Below are 13,674 nucleotides of genomic sequence, written 5' to 3' on the forward strand. Positions count from 1 at the left end.
GAGTTTTCCATAGAGAATCTTGCAAAACAAGTCACTAAAACGCCTAAACTCCTATGCGAAATATATCACTTTTAAACACTTATCAAACTCTCCCCAACTTGGCTTTTTGTTTGTCCTCAAACAAATCAATTGAAAAGGAAACTAACAAGGCTTTGGACAAGGTTTTCAACATGATGTCAAACAATTCAAAACAAAAATAAACAAATGGTGATTCAAAAATGATCGCGTGGACAAGCATGAAGTCCTCCGCTACTCTAGGTTCAAACTAAGAATGCGAAAAATGTCCTAAGCACAAACTATACATCATAAACTTCAAAACATAAACATATCTATCTATGAACCACACCTAACACACTTCTTTGAAAGTAAATGCAATATAATGATAACAATGAATGAGGTAATGAACACACATCCAACAATCATGCTAACATCCTATTTAAGTTAGGTGTCCATCCAAATATCGTCTCAAAAAGCATAAAAGCATGGATCAAAAGGTCTTGCAAGGGTTATAACTTGGCCGGGCTACAAAAGAAATGTCATATGTGGGGCAATTGATCAGAAAGCCTATCAAAGAGGAACATTTTTTGTATCACAACTTGAAATCCATATACTTCCCTACCAAGAATTAAAACCTTTGGTGATTAACAATCAAACTTATAACCTTGACAACTTATTCTATTTTTGATTTTTCTCTTTCTTTTTCTTTTCTTTTCTATTCTTTTTCAAATGTACAATTTTTTTTTTTGATTCAATGTTGTCAGGTTATTTTACAACTTCACCAGAACTTAACATATAATGCCTCCTTTTTCTCCCCAACTTGAATACAACAAAAACTCTAATTGAATGTTCCCCTATCCTAAGGCAAGGGACAAAGTACAAAAAGGTTAAGGGTTCAACAAAGTAAAAATATCAAAGTCCTATAAGATTCAACCATGAACTGGATTTTTGAAAAATTTCAGGCAAATTCAACAAGCATTGTGCTTATGAATATTGACAGTTCATGTTTGAGGACTTGATTCATTAGGCTCGGATTGGGGTATCAGATACTCGCTCTTCTCACAGGTAGGCTTTATGTGGTCAAGTAGGTTACTCTCAATTCAAAAAGTGCCTTGATCCTTTCCATGCTTTCAAACAATTCAAAATAATTATCAGATTTAACATAACTAAAACAAGTTAGACGGTGATTATTGGTCTCCAGCATATATACAACAGATTAAAGCTACCTCACATTTATGTTAAGTACTAAGTGGTTCAAAAATATTTATGTCTATGAAAAGAATTAAATGATATATATTTTGTGCAAAGTACAAGTTTCAAATTCTTATTAAAAACCTAGAGTAAAAGAAAACCAATACCTTGGCCTTACGCTTTATCACAAGTAATATCATTATCACTCACCTGCTTTTGCTCAAACATGGCTCCATGGAGCACTTTAAGATTTATTGTTCATGAGCAATTTTCTTTTGAGAGACACAAGCAAGATGTAAACAAAAATTTCATCCAAAGCATAATTTAAAAACCAAAAAAAAAAAAAACTAAGTTATTAAACCAAATATAAAGTAACAAAGTAACAAAGTAACAAATCAAGCACTAAAAACCACAGTGCTTGAAGAGTACAAAATACAACCAAAATAAACAGATGTTCCAACATGAAATAAAAACGAAGAGTTATAAAGCAAAAAGAAAAACATCACTAAAAATCCAACAGATCACTGATCATCCTCTCCAGCATCATCCATATCAAGATCCTGGTACACATCATCATCATCACCCACGACTCCAGCATCATCAGGTGTCGCCTCATCATCAACAGCATCAGCCACCCCCACATAAGGATTTGGCCTGCCCTCAGGCCAATGAACATAAGCCTGGTACTGCTCAGGAGTCATAACCGGGTACTCAGCATTTCCCGGATGCATGTGAGCATTGTAGAGGTCCTGGTGTATGCCCATGTTGCTCCTCCAAATTGCCTCATTCTGGTCCATTAAGAAGCTGTTCTGGTCCCTCACGTACTGGTTATGCATCTGCTGCTCCAGCATAAAGGTCTGTAAACCTGAAAAGTCAAAAGAACCAGCACCCTCAGATGGGCCACCTTCATCATCAGAGAAATGGTATTGGGCTGCCCTCTGCTCTGTTTTCTCCCAGGTGCGAATATGAGTGTCAGTAATGGCCCCTTCAATATCTTCATCATAGGGTCCAGAAATAGGCACTCCATTAGCCTTCAGCAATCCCATAATCAAACCCGGGTAGAACAATGCCACCTTCTTAGCACCAGTGGCAACTTTCAAAGCCACAGCCTTCATCTCATTAGCAATGATGCGAGCAATATCAACAGGCACTTCTTTCATAATGCACCAGATGAGTGGTAGAACTGCTTTTGGGGCATCGGAAGTATGGGCTCTTGGAAGGGCATTGTGGACAAGGAATTGGAAAATTAAGCGGGCAGTAGCGGTCATCTCCTTGGTAAGTGCATGCCTAATCTCTCCCTTGTCATTTTTGACAAATAGCCTACCCTTGTTCATTATATCACGCTCAATTTGCTGATATTTCCAATTTCCTTGAGCGTTTCTCTTAGCATAGGTACACAAGGTGGGCATTGTGGGGTCCTCAGATGGCTCAAGGTTTAAAGCATTTTCAAGGAAATCATTGATTGCATCCCTATCAAATGGGATTTGCTTTCCTCGGACGTAAGAAGTCCAAGAGAAAGTCTCAGCAAAGGTAGCGGGTGAGGCATCAGGGACAGCATTACAATAGAACTCCCTGATTAGGTCGGTGTTAATCTCGGTTGCGGGCACGAGGAGTTTGGTCCATTTGCGACCAGTGAAAATGTGGAGCATATCAGAATGCTCACCACTAGGGTGAATGTCAAAGGTTTTCTCGTGCCAGGTTTTGTACTGTGCCATCTTCTTAAACCTGGCAGAGTGGGCAGGGGTGGGGAAACGGTTTGGGATTGCAGGTGCAGCAGAGGAAGAGGCACCTTTGCCTCTAGGACGCTTAGTCCCGGTAGTTTTTTCAACATTTTTCGGTGCCATCTGCAACAAAACCAGGAAACACCAACATATTGCATAGAAAATATTAGCACAAACTACAATTGGTCATTTAAAAATATCAAAAAATTTGAAAATCTGGGCAAGTACGAAGAACTACGCTAATAGCGCCAGTCACGCTAATAGCGAAATTTTTCTGGGAAACTTTCGCTATTAGCGTAGGATACGCTTTTAGCGAAATTTTTCTGGAAAAGTTGCGCTAATAGCGTATATTTCGCTAATAGCGTACTTCTTCGTTCCTGCAATTTTCAAATTTTCAAAATCTTTGTTCCTGCAATTTCTCAGCACAACCCAGCATATTTCAACCCTAGGTTTCATCCAATGTCTCTAAAACACAATAGAATCATGAAAAGGAATCAGAATCACAACATTGGCACACAAATCATTCAAAACCCTTGTTTTTCAAATTTACAAAATGGGTCAAAATCAAAAGATGAATGTTTGTTGCATGTGGGTTATGATTATTGTTCCTTTTCCAACTATTATCATTAAAGAACAATCTCTATTCACAAATCCAAACTCTAACCCTAACCTAACCATCTCTAATCATGTCAAAAGCATGGTTTTTTTTTTTTTCAAATTTAAGAACAAAGATAGGAAGAGAATCAAACCTGTTAGTGCAGTGATTGGATGCAAGCAATAGAATGAATGATGTAAAGATGAATGCTTGGAACCAATTGACCCAAAAGAAAAGGGTTTTGATTTTTAGGGTTAGTGTGTGAGTGAGAGAAGTTTTTGTGTGTGAGAGTGAGAAAGGGAAGAATGAAACCGTAAAAGGAATAAGAGGAGTGGGTTGTGGGAAGTTAAGGGGAGTTACTCCCCTTGGGCCCACAAAAATTTTTCCCTCACGCCAAAACCACGCTATTAGCGTAGCTCTCTGGAGCTCCCACGCTAATAGCGAAAAATACGCTAATGGCGTGAGGCTTCAGGATCAGTTTTTCAAAGTTTTTCATTCCGCTTGTAAATGTATATGTACTACCACTATATGCAATAAACATAAAAATACTTACAAAACTGGGTGTGCCTCCCAGCAAGAGCTTGTTTAACGTCCTTAGCTTGACACATTTTGAAGAAATCATGGCTCGATTAGTGAAACCGTCGTCAAACACCGATCAATTTCACCACCGAAGTAGGGCTTAAGCCTTTGCCCATTAACAGTCCAGTTGGCTTTGGTGACTGGGTCCTCAAGTTCCACAGCTCCGTACGGTTTGACCTCTTTAACCATGAAAGGTCCGGACCACTTAGACTTCAATTTGCCCGGAAACAACCTCAGTCTTGAATTGAAAAGTAATACCATTTGTCCCGGCATGAATTGTCTCAGAGTGATCTTCTTGTCATGATACTTCTTGGTCCTTTCTTTGTAGAGCTTTGAAGATTCATAAGCTTGATTTCTCAATTCTTCAAGCTCATGCATTTGAACTTTTCTTCTTTCACCGGCTTTCTCTTGATCGAAGTTTAGGAACTTCAATGCCCAAAAGGCTTTATGTTCGAGCTCGACCGGTAAATGACAAGATTTGCCATAAACCATTTGGAAAGGAGTGAGGCCTATAGGAGACTTGTATGCAGTCCTATATGCCCACAAAGCTTCATCAAGTTTAGCCGACCAATCCTTCCGAGATGTAGAGACCGTCTTCTCAAGTATGCGTTTGACCTCCCGGTTAGAAACTTCGGCTTGTCCATTCGTTTGCGGATGATACGGTGATGCTACTTTGTGCTTGACTCCATAATGATCTAGGGCCTTGGCAAGTTGTGCGTTGCAAAAGTGTGATCCTCCATCACTAATAAGCACTCTTGGTGTACCAAACTGGGTGAAAATATTCTTCTTTAGGAACTTCACCACCGTCTTGCTATCGGCTTTAGGCGATGCTACGGCTTCCACCCACTTTGACACATAATCAACAGCGACCAAGATGTACTCATTTGAATATGATGAAGGGAAAGGGCCAACAAAATCTATACCCCAACAATCGAACACTTCCACTTCAAGGATGAGTTGTAGAGGCATCTCATTTCTTTTTGACATTGATCCGGTTCTTTGGCATTCATCACAATGCTTGCAATGTAAGTTGGCATCTTTGAATAGAGTTGGCCAATAGAACCCGGATTGAAGTACCTTTGTGGCGGTTCTCTCCCCGTTGAAGTGACCTCCATAGGGGGAATTGTGACATTGCCATAGGATCTTCTTTGCTTCTTCATCATCCACACACCTACGCAAGAGATTGTCCGCTCCAATTTTGAACAAGTAAGGCTCATCCCACACATAGTGGTTAGCATCATGAAGGAACTTCTTGCGTTGTTGCCATTCAAAATCTTCCGGAATGAACCCGGTTGCTTTGTAGTTCACCATGTCGGCAAACCACGGTCTCACATTGATTGCTAGCAACCGTTCATCTGGAAATTCTTCACGAACCTCCGGTTCATTCTTGGTTACCTCATTGTTTGTCAACCTTGAAAGGTGATCAGCTACAAGATTCTCCGTGCCTTTCTTATCCTTGATCTCTAAGTCAAACTCTTGAAGCAACAACATCCACCGGATGAGTCTAGGCTTTGAGTCGGACTTAGTAAGGAGATACTTGATAGCTGCATGGTCAGTATAAACAACAATTTTGGAACCTACAAAGTAAGAACGAAATTTCTCCATTGCATATACTATTGCAAGTAACTCTTTTTCAGTTGTGGCATAATTGATTTGTGCCTCATTTAAAACCTTACTTGCATAGTGAATAGCATGAAAAATTTTGTCCTTACGTTGACCCAAGACCGCACCAACAGCATAATCACTTGCATCACACATTAATTCAAAATTTAAATCCCAATTAGGAGCAATGATTATTGGTGCGGTGGTCAACTTTTCTTTTAAAGATTCAAATGCATCAAGACATTCATTATCAAAAACAAAAGACTTATCTTTGTTGAGAAAGTTGCTCATAGGCTTTGCAATCTTTGAGAAGTCTTTGATGAACCTCCGATAGAACCCGGCATGACCAAGAAAACTCCGCACACCTTTGACATTTACCGGTGGAGGAAGCTTTCCTATGACATCGACCTTTGCTTGGTCTACCTCGATACCCCTTGAAGAAATCTTATGACCAAGGACAATACCTTCGGTAACCATGAAGTGACATTTCTCCCAATTGAGCACCAAGCTAGTTTCAATACACCGCTTCAGCACGGTATCCAAGCTATTCAAACACGTATCAAATGACGAACCGAAAATCGAGAAATCATCCATGAACACCTCCATGCATTTACCAATAAGTTTGGAGAAGATTGCTTGAACACACCGTTGAAAAGTTGCGGGTGCATTACACAAGCCAAATGGCATTCTTCGATAAGCAAAAATACCAAAGGGGCAAGTGAAAGCTGTCTTCTCGTGATCATCTGGATTCATGGCGATTTGATTGTAACCGGAGTAACCATCTAGGAAGCAATAAAAGGATTGACCGGAGAGTCTTTCAAGCATTTGATCCATGAAGGGCAAGGGGAAGTGATCCTTCCTTGTTGCTTGATTGAGTCTTCTATAATCTATACACATCCTCCATCCGGTGACGGTTCTAGTTGGGATCAACTCATTTTTATCATTAGTGATCACCGTCATTCCTCCTTTCTTGGGAACTACTTGAACCGGGCTTACCCAAGCACTATCCGAGATAGGATAGATCATGCCAGCTTCAAGCAACTTCACTACTTCCTTTCGCACCACCTCTTTCATGTTTGGATTCAAGCGGCGTTGCGGTTGTGCTACCGGTTTAAAGTTTTCTTCCATCATGATCTTGTGCATACAATAAGATGGACTTATCCCTTTCAAGTCGGATAACTTCCACCCTATCGCTTCCTTGTTGGCCTTGAGAACCTCTACCAACTTTGTTTCTTCATCGATGGACAAGGAGCTACTAATGATCACCGGTTTTGTACCATCTTTCTCAAGAAAAACATATTTCAAATTAGATGGTAAAATTTTTAATTCTACCTTGGTGTCATCAACTTTGGCTTCTTCCTTGGATTCTTCTTTCAAATCTTCAAGTATGGCTTGATTAGGAAGAACCTCCTTCAAGGAATCTAGCTCCTTTAAACACTCTTCAATGGCACTTGCTTCGTCTTCATCAATAGCATTGAGTGCGTCCACCAAAGCACTCTCAAGGGGTGTTCTATTGTGCACTTGCTTCCGAGTAGTCAAGATGACTTCTTCGGTTGCATCCATTTTGAAACATGCACCCTTGTCTTTCGAGTACTTCAAAGCTTCTCGGATGTTGAAGGTAACCTCTTCATCATTTACCTTGACCTTCATGATATTATCATCAAGATCAATCATCATCCGAGCCGTTTGCATGAAATTCCTTCCCATTAAGATAGGCACATCCTCATCTTCTTCGACATCCATAACCACAAAATCAGCCGGAAAAATAAATTTGTCCACTTTTACAAGAACATCTTCGGCCATACCTAGTGGTTTTGCAAAGGATTTGTCGGCCAATTGCAACATCATCCTAGTCCGCTTTATACAAAGGTCACCAACTCTTTTGGCAACGGACAAAGGCATGAGATTGATGCTTGATCCAAGATCAAGTAGTGCTTTACCTACACGTGTTGTGCCAATAGCTACCGGTAGAGTGACTCTTCCCGGATCTTGCTCTTTCTTAGGCAACGTTCTTTGAATAATAGCACTACAATTGGCATCAATTTGGATCGTCTCTTCATCGTTGATTCTTCTTTTCTTGGAAAGGATATCTTTCATGAACTTTGCATAGACCGGCATTTGCTCCAAGGCTTCCGAGAATGGTATATCAATTTGCAACTTCTTGAAGAGTTCAAGAAACCTTGCGTATTGCCGCTCTTTGTCTTTCTTCGATGGAGCATGTGGGTATGGTAAGCGTTGAGCCACCTCTTGCTTCTCAACTACTTGTTTCTTCCCTTTATCTCTCCCCACATCTTTATTCTTCCTCTCCAACTCCTCTTGTACCACTAGATCTCTTTTTTGATTTTTTTCTTTTTCAACTAATGCTTCTTTATTCTTTATATACACTTCCTCCTCTATCTCTACACTATCCTCCTCGAACTCCTCTTTGACCTCCTCATTGACAACTTCATCATCCTTTTCTTCAACAACAATATCATCACCTACCCATATACCTACTACTCTCCCACTCCTTGTAGCTATAGCTTTTGACTGCTATGCCTTGTTGTGCTCCTTAGGATTTGGTTGAGTGTTAGCGGTGAAAGCTCCACCTTGTGGAGGACCTTGAGCCATTTGTTGAGCTAACTGACCAACTTGCGTTTCAAGGCCTTTGATGGACGCGTCGGTGTTTTTCTGGTTAGCCATGGACACTTGCATGAATTGTTTCAAGACCTCCTCGGTGCTTTGGGAATTATTCGGTTGTTGGGGGTTATTTGGTGGTGGATTTTGGTATTGATTATTGAATGGTTGTTGGTAAGGTTGTTGGTAGTAGTTTGATGGTGGATATTGATAGTTATTGTTGTACGGTGTTCTCCAAGGTCTTTGTTGGTTGGCCGGATACCTTCCTTGGAAGTTGGAAGTACCCGGATTTTGTTGTGAGGTTCCGGCTTGTTGTGGTTGGTTAGGCCTTTGTTGGTTTCCCACATAGTTGACCTCTTCCCCTTCAAAAGAACCGGGCTCGGGACAATAGCCGGTGGGATGATCCCCCGTACAAAGTCCACAAGTATAGACTTGAGCGGTTCCTCCTTCTTGCTTGAGAGATTCAAGAATTTGTTTAGGCATAGCTTTCATCTCCTTTTGCATAGCTTCTAATTGTTGAGTGAGAAGCTTATTTTGAGCTAAGACCGCATCATTTGCTTCAAGTTCAAGAATACCGGCTTTCCTTTGATTAGGATTCCGATTGTGAGAAGATTTTCTTGTGTTGAGCGCCATTTGGTTGATGATTTTGACAGCTTCAGCTGGGTTTTTCAAAGCAATAGAACCTCCAGCACTTGCATCTAGCATCGTCTTGGACATGTCTTGTAGCCCTTGACGAAAAAGATATAGTTGCATTTGGCTATCAAAACCATGCTTTGGACAATTCCTTAGCAATGATTTATAGCGCTCCCAAGCTTCACAAAGAGTCTCACTTTGGCCTTGAGCAAAAGTTGTAATTGAAGTTTTAGCCTCAAGATGCCTATCCTCCGGAAAGAACCTTTCTTGAAATGCTTTCTCTAGCTCACCCCAATTTTCCATCAAAGAAGTTGGTTGATCAAGATACCACTCCTTAGCCTTCCCGATCAAAGAATGAGGAAACAATTGCACAAACACACCCTCTTCCTCATCTTCCTTCATACCAAGTGTACCGGCGGTAACATAGAAGTTGGTAAGATGTCTATATGGATCCTCATGATCCATACCGGTAAACTGGTTATGAGTTATCAAGTTTATCAACCCAGACTTCAGCTCAAAAGATTTGGCATTACGGTTGCCAAGATTAGCTAGCCTCCTCGGACTAACCCACATAGGTAGAGCATTCTCATCTTCATTAGCCATGACTACTTCTGGATCACTCCTCGGAGATGAATGTGCAGAAGAATGTGATGAAGAATCACCTAGTGATATAGTATGCACCGAACCTGACGGAGAAGGAATAAAAAGTAAAGATTCCGGCTGAGCCAGCCTGGCTAATCTCCTAGCTTCCTTTGCTTGCTTTCTAAGTAACCTAGCAGTTTTCTCAATTTCAGGATCAAATTGTAGGTCTTCTTTATCAACGGTACCTCGCATAAACAAAGTTCACCAAGACTATACCAGGTGGTTAGCATAAAAAAATAATGAATGATATATGTGTATAAGTATATGCATGAAAGAATTTTGTGCAAAATTGACTTAACATGACAAAATTGTTTCGATAATTATGATAAAAATTTCCGTTTCTCCCCGGCAACGGCGCCATTTTGATGTAAGATTTTTCCTACATGTCATATAACTATGTACACGTGAGTATATATAGGATCGTTTCCACAGGGAGTTACGTTTAATCATAAGCATTTACACAATCGTTCACATTAAGGGTTTGGATATAATTTGTTTGAGTGTAACACTATATCCATGTTTGACACTAAAGTAAAAACGAGAGGGGATCGAACTATTTCGCTTGCGGTATAAGATAACGAGCAAGCATAACAGCAGCAATCTCTCGATCGATTAACAGACTCTAGCTTTATAACCAATATTATTACAATCATTTCTACAATATCCTTCGTGTCCAAAGCGACATCGTTATTTCCAAGTTAGCGTTTAAACATTCGTGTCCAAATTCCTTAAACGATAACAAAGTCGATCGGATAACTTAATCGACCGTGTCCAGCCTGATTAAGTATCCGAAAGCATTAAAATCTTGATTAAAAGTAATTATCAAAGGTTTACAAACTTGTCAAGAGTGATATAACATAAGATAGATTGTTATTCTAGTTCTAGATTCAAGAGTTTGTGTCCAAATCATCTTGAATCTCTTTGAAAGCATTAAAAGCAAGAATAACAACAATATTGAATCATTAAGCTAGAACCTTATATATTAAAAGATCAAAAGATTACATAATAGCTTGATAGTTACCTCAATACTACAAAGAAGGTTAGTTACATATAGACATGTAAACTAATGCAAGGAATGAAGGAAAGATGAAGATTCCATGCCAAGATCCTTGATGTCTCAATGAATCTAGGGTTGAATCTACTCCTTAATCACTTGCTTTGTGTTTCTCTCTATGAAATAGCTCTAACCTCTCTCTAGAAATGTGTAAAATGTTTTCAATGGAATAGTGAATACCTAAAAGAGAGGTAAAAATGCTATTTAAATGGCCTGTGTTTTTGCACCTGCGCTAATAGCGCAACTCACGCTAATAGCGTGGTAAGGCGGCCTATAATTTGGCCAATGGGAGCCTGCCACGTTGTTCTTGCCCTGCTGCTACGCTCCAGCCACGCTAATAGCGTGGCTCTCTGGAGCATTTACGCTAATAGCGTGAAATATGCCAATAGCGTAGCTCTTCAAACCCAGCTTCTGCTTCCACGCTCCAGGTACGCATATAGCGTAGCTCTCTGGACATTGTACGCTAATAGCTCAGAATACGCTATTAGCGTACTCTTCAAGAGTGCTCCAGATCCACGCCCCAGGTGCGCTAATGGCGTATCCCTCTGACCTTTGGCATTTTTTTATCACGCCAATAGCGTAGGACACGCTAATGGCGTAGCTTCTTTGAACTTTGACATTTCTTGCTCCTTGCTTGTAATTTCCTGCACAAAAAGGGTAGACTAAGGCTCAAAAGCATAAATGACATATTAACACAATATTTGGAGTTTTCCATAGAGAATCTTGCAAAACAAGTCACTAAAACGCCTAAACTCCTATGCGAAATATATCACTTTTAAACACTTATCACCCTAACAAAGACAAATTAAATTCACCTAACCTTCGCACCCCTAAACCACCTCGATTCACAGGTAAACGAATTGAATCCCATTTTATCCAAGCAATTTTTTTAGAGACCTCACAACCCCCCCCCCCCCAAAAAAAAAAAAATAGATTCGATAGAAGAAATTATACCTGTAGGTGCCTTGAAGAAGGAAAGAAAGTAAACTGGGATAGAGGATAGGACAGATTTCAGAAGAACCAGACGGCCACCAAGCGATAAAAAATTATTATTCCACAACGACAATCTTGCAATAATTCGGTCCACTACCGGTTTCCAGAAACTGAGTTTTCTACTATCTCCACCAATAGGTAAACCCAAGTACATAAACGGAATTGTACCAGTTTTACAGTTCAACACTGAAGCCGCTTCTGACAACCAAGTTGGAGGAATGTTTACACCTATCAACATGCTCTTATTAAAATTTACCTTCAGCCCTGACACCTCCTCTAGTAATAACAACACCGCCTTAATGGTACGAACGTTCAACCAACATTTTACCAATAATAATAGTGTCATCAGCAAACTGTAGATGAGAAATTTTGACCTCCCGTTGAGCTCCAACACCATAGGCATTAAATAAATTTGTCGACACTGAAGCCTTCATCAAAACATCAAATCCTTCTGCCGCCAATAAAAATAAAAATGGCGACAAAGGATCCCCCTGTCTAAGCCCCCTTTGAATAGGGAACTCATCTGTCGGGAACCCATTCACAAGGACCGAAGCAGTAGCTGTTCCGACACACTCCATTATCCACTTCCGCCAAAGAGTTGGAAAATTCATGTTAAGCATCACGGAATTCAAATAATTAAGATCAACCGAATCATAGGCCTTTTCGAAATCAACTTTGAACAATAATAATTCTTTCTTCATACGCTTTGCTTCATCGACTACCTCATTCGCAATAAGAATGCCATCAAGAATCTGTTTACCCCGCACAAAAGCTGACTGATTATCTGACACCACAAAACTCAAGATAGAACGTAACCTATTTGCAAGAACCTTTGCCAAAACTTTATACATACAGCCAACTAAAGATATAGGTCAAAAATCAGCAAGCTTCCGAGGACTAGCCTCCTTCGAAATTAAAGCAATAAAAGTGGAGTTGACACCCTTCGTCAATTTCCCATTACGATGGAAATCTAGAAGAAATTTCATAAAGTCATCTTTCAGCTCATTCCAAAAATCTTTAATAAACCCAAAATTAATACCATCCGGCCTGGGACTTTTGAAACTCTCACAATCCCCAACAGCCTGTTTAACTTCTTCCAAAGAAAACGGACGAATCAAGTTACCTGACTGAGCATAAGACAACTTGCGGAAGTTTAAACTTTGAATCCCATACCGAACACCCTCTGAAGCTCGAAACTGATTGGCAAAGTGATTAAGGGCAGCCGTACGAATGTTCTGAACTCCTTCGACAAGAACTCCATCAACGTGAATCAAATGTAGAGAATTCCGTCGTTGTCTGTTTGACATCATATTATGAAAGAATTTAGAATTTGCATCACCTTCTCTAACCCAATTCATCCTCGCCTTCTGCCAATTCATACTAGTATGCACACGGGACAAAGAATGCAATTCAACAGCTAACTCACGGATTTCCTTAGATTCATCTTCCAGCAAATCAAATTCGTCCCCTTTTAAGTCTAGGGAAGACATTCGATTTTTAACTTCCACAATCTTGGCTTCGATATTTTTTGAGTGTTGTTGATGCCAAGCCTTAAGGGAATTTTTAATCATTTTAAGCTTCATTTTCAACACATGTCCGCCCCAGCCATCCAAAATAAAGGAGTTCAAGTTACCACGAACAAATTCTGCATAACCTTGATAATCTGCCCAACATTTTAGCATCATCAATGGGCGAGGTCCCCAATTTTCATCATCAACACTCAACACCAAGGGAACATGGTCAGATAGACCCCTTTGGTGTGCCACTTGTATACAATTGGGCCAAGAGTTGCACCATTTTGCATACACCAAAAATCTATCTAACCTGCTCATCGAAACACCGTCACCCCGATACCAGGTGAACAATCTGCCACATATTGGTAAATCAATCAAAAAACTAATATCAATGAAGTTGTTAAAGTTGTCTGCATCCACCTATCGAAATACCACACTTCTACCTCTTCTCTCTTCATCCAAATTGTTGATTCAAAATCGTGTCATGATTTTCCAAATCGTGCCACGATTTTACTGAAACACAAATATCAAATTTTG

The 13,674-nt window shown here is 40.0% G+C and overlaps 1 pseudogene; it reads right to left on the minus strand.

Moving 5' to 3' along the window:
• The window catches only part of LOC146944319 (uncharacterized), a 59,725-nt pseudogene extending 47,251 nt beyond the window's left edge, over nt 1-12,474 (minus strand).
• Nucleotides 12,475-13,674: the final 1,200 nt, after the last annotated feature.

The sequence above is a fragment of the Medicago sativa genome, chromosome 2 (assembly GCF_051527215.1).
Source record: "Medicago sativa cultivar Bolivia chromosome 2, Bolivia_mono, whole genome shotgun sequence".
In the NCBI taxonomy this organism is placed as follows: Eukaryota; Viridiplantae; Streptophyta; class Magnoliopsida; order Fabales; family Fabaceae; genus Medicago; species Medicago sativa.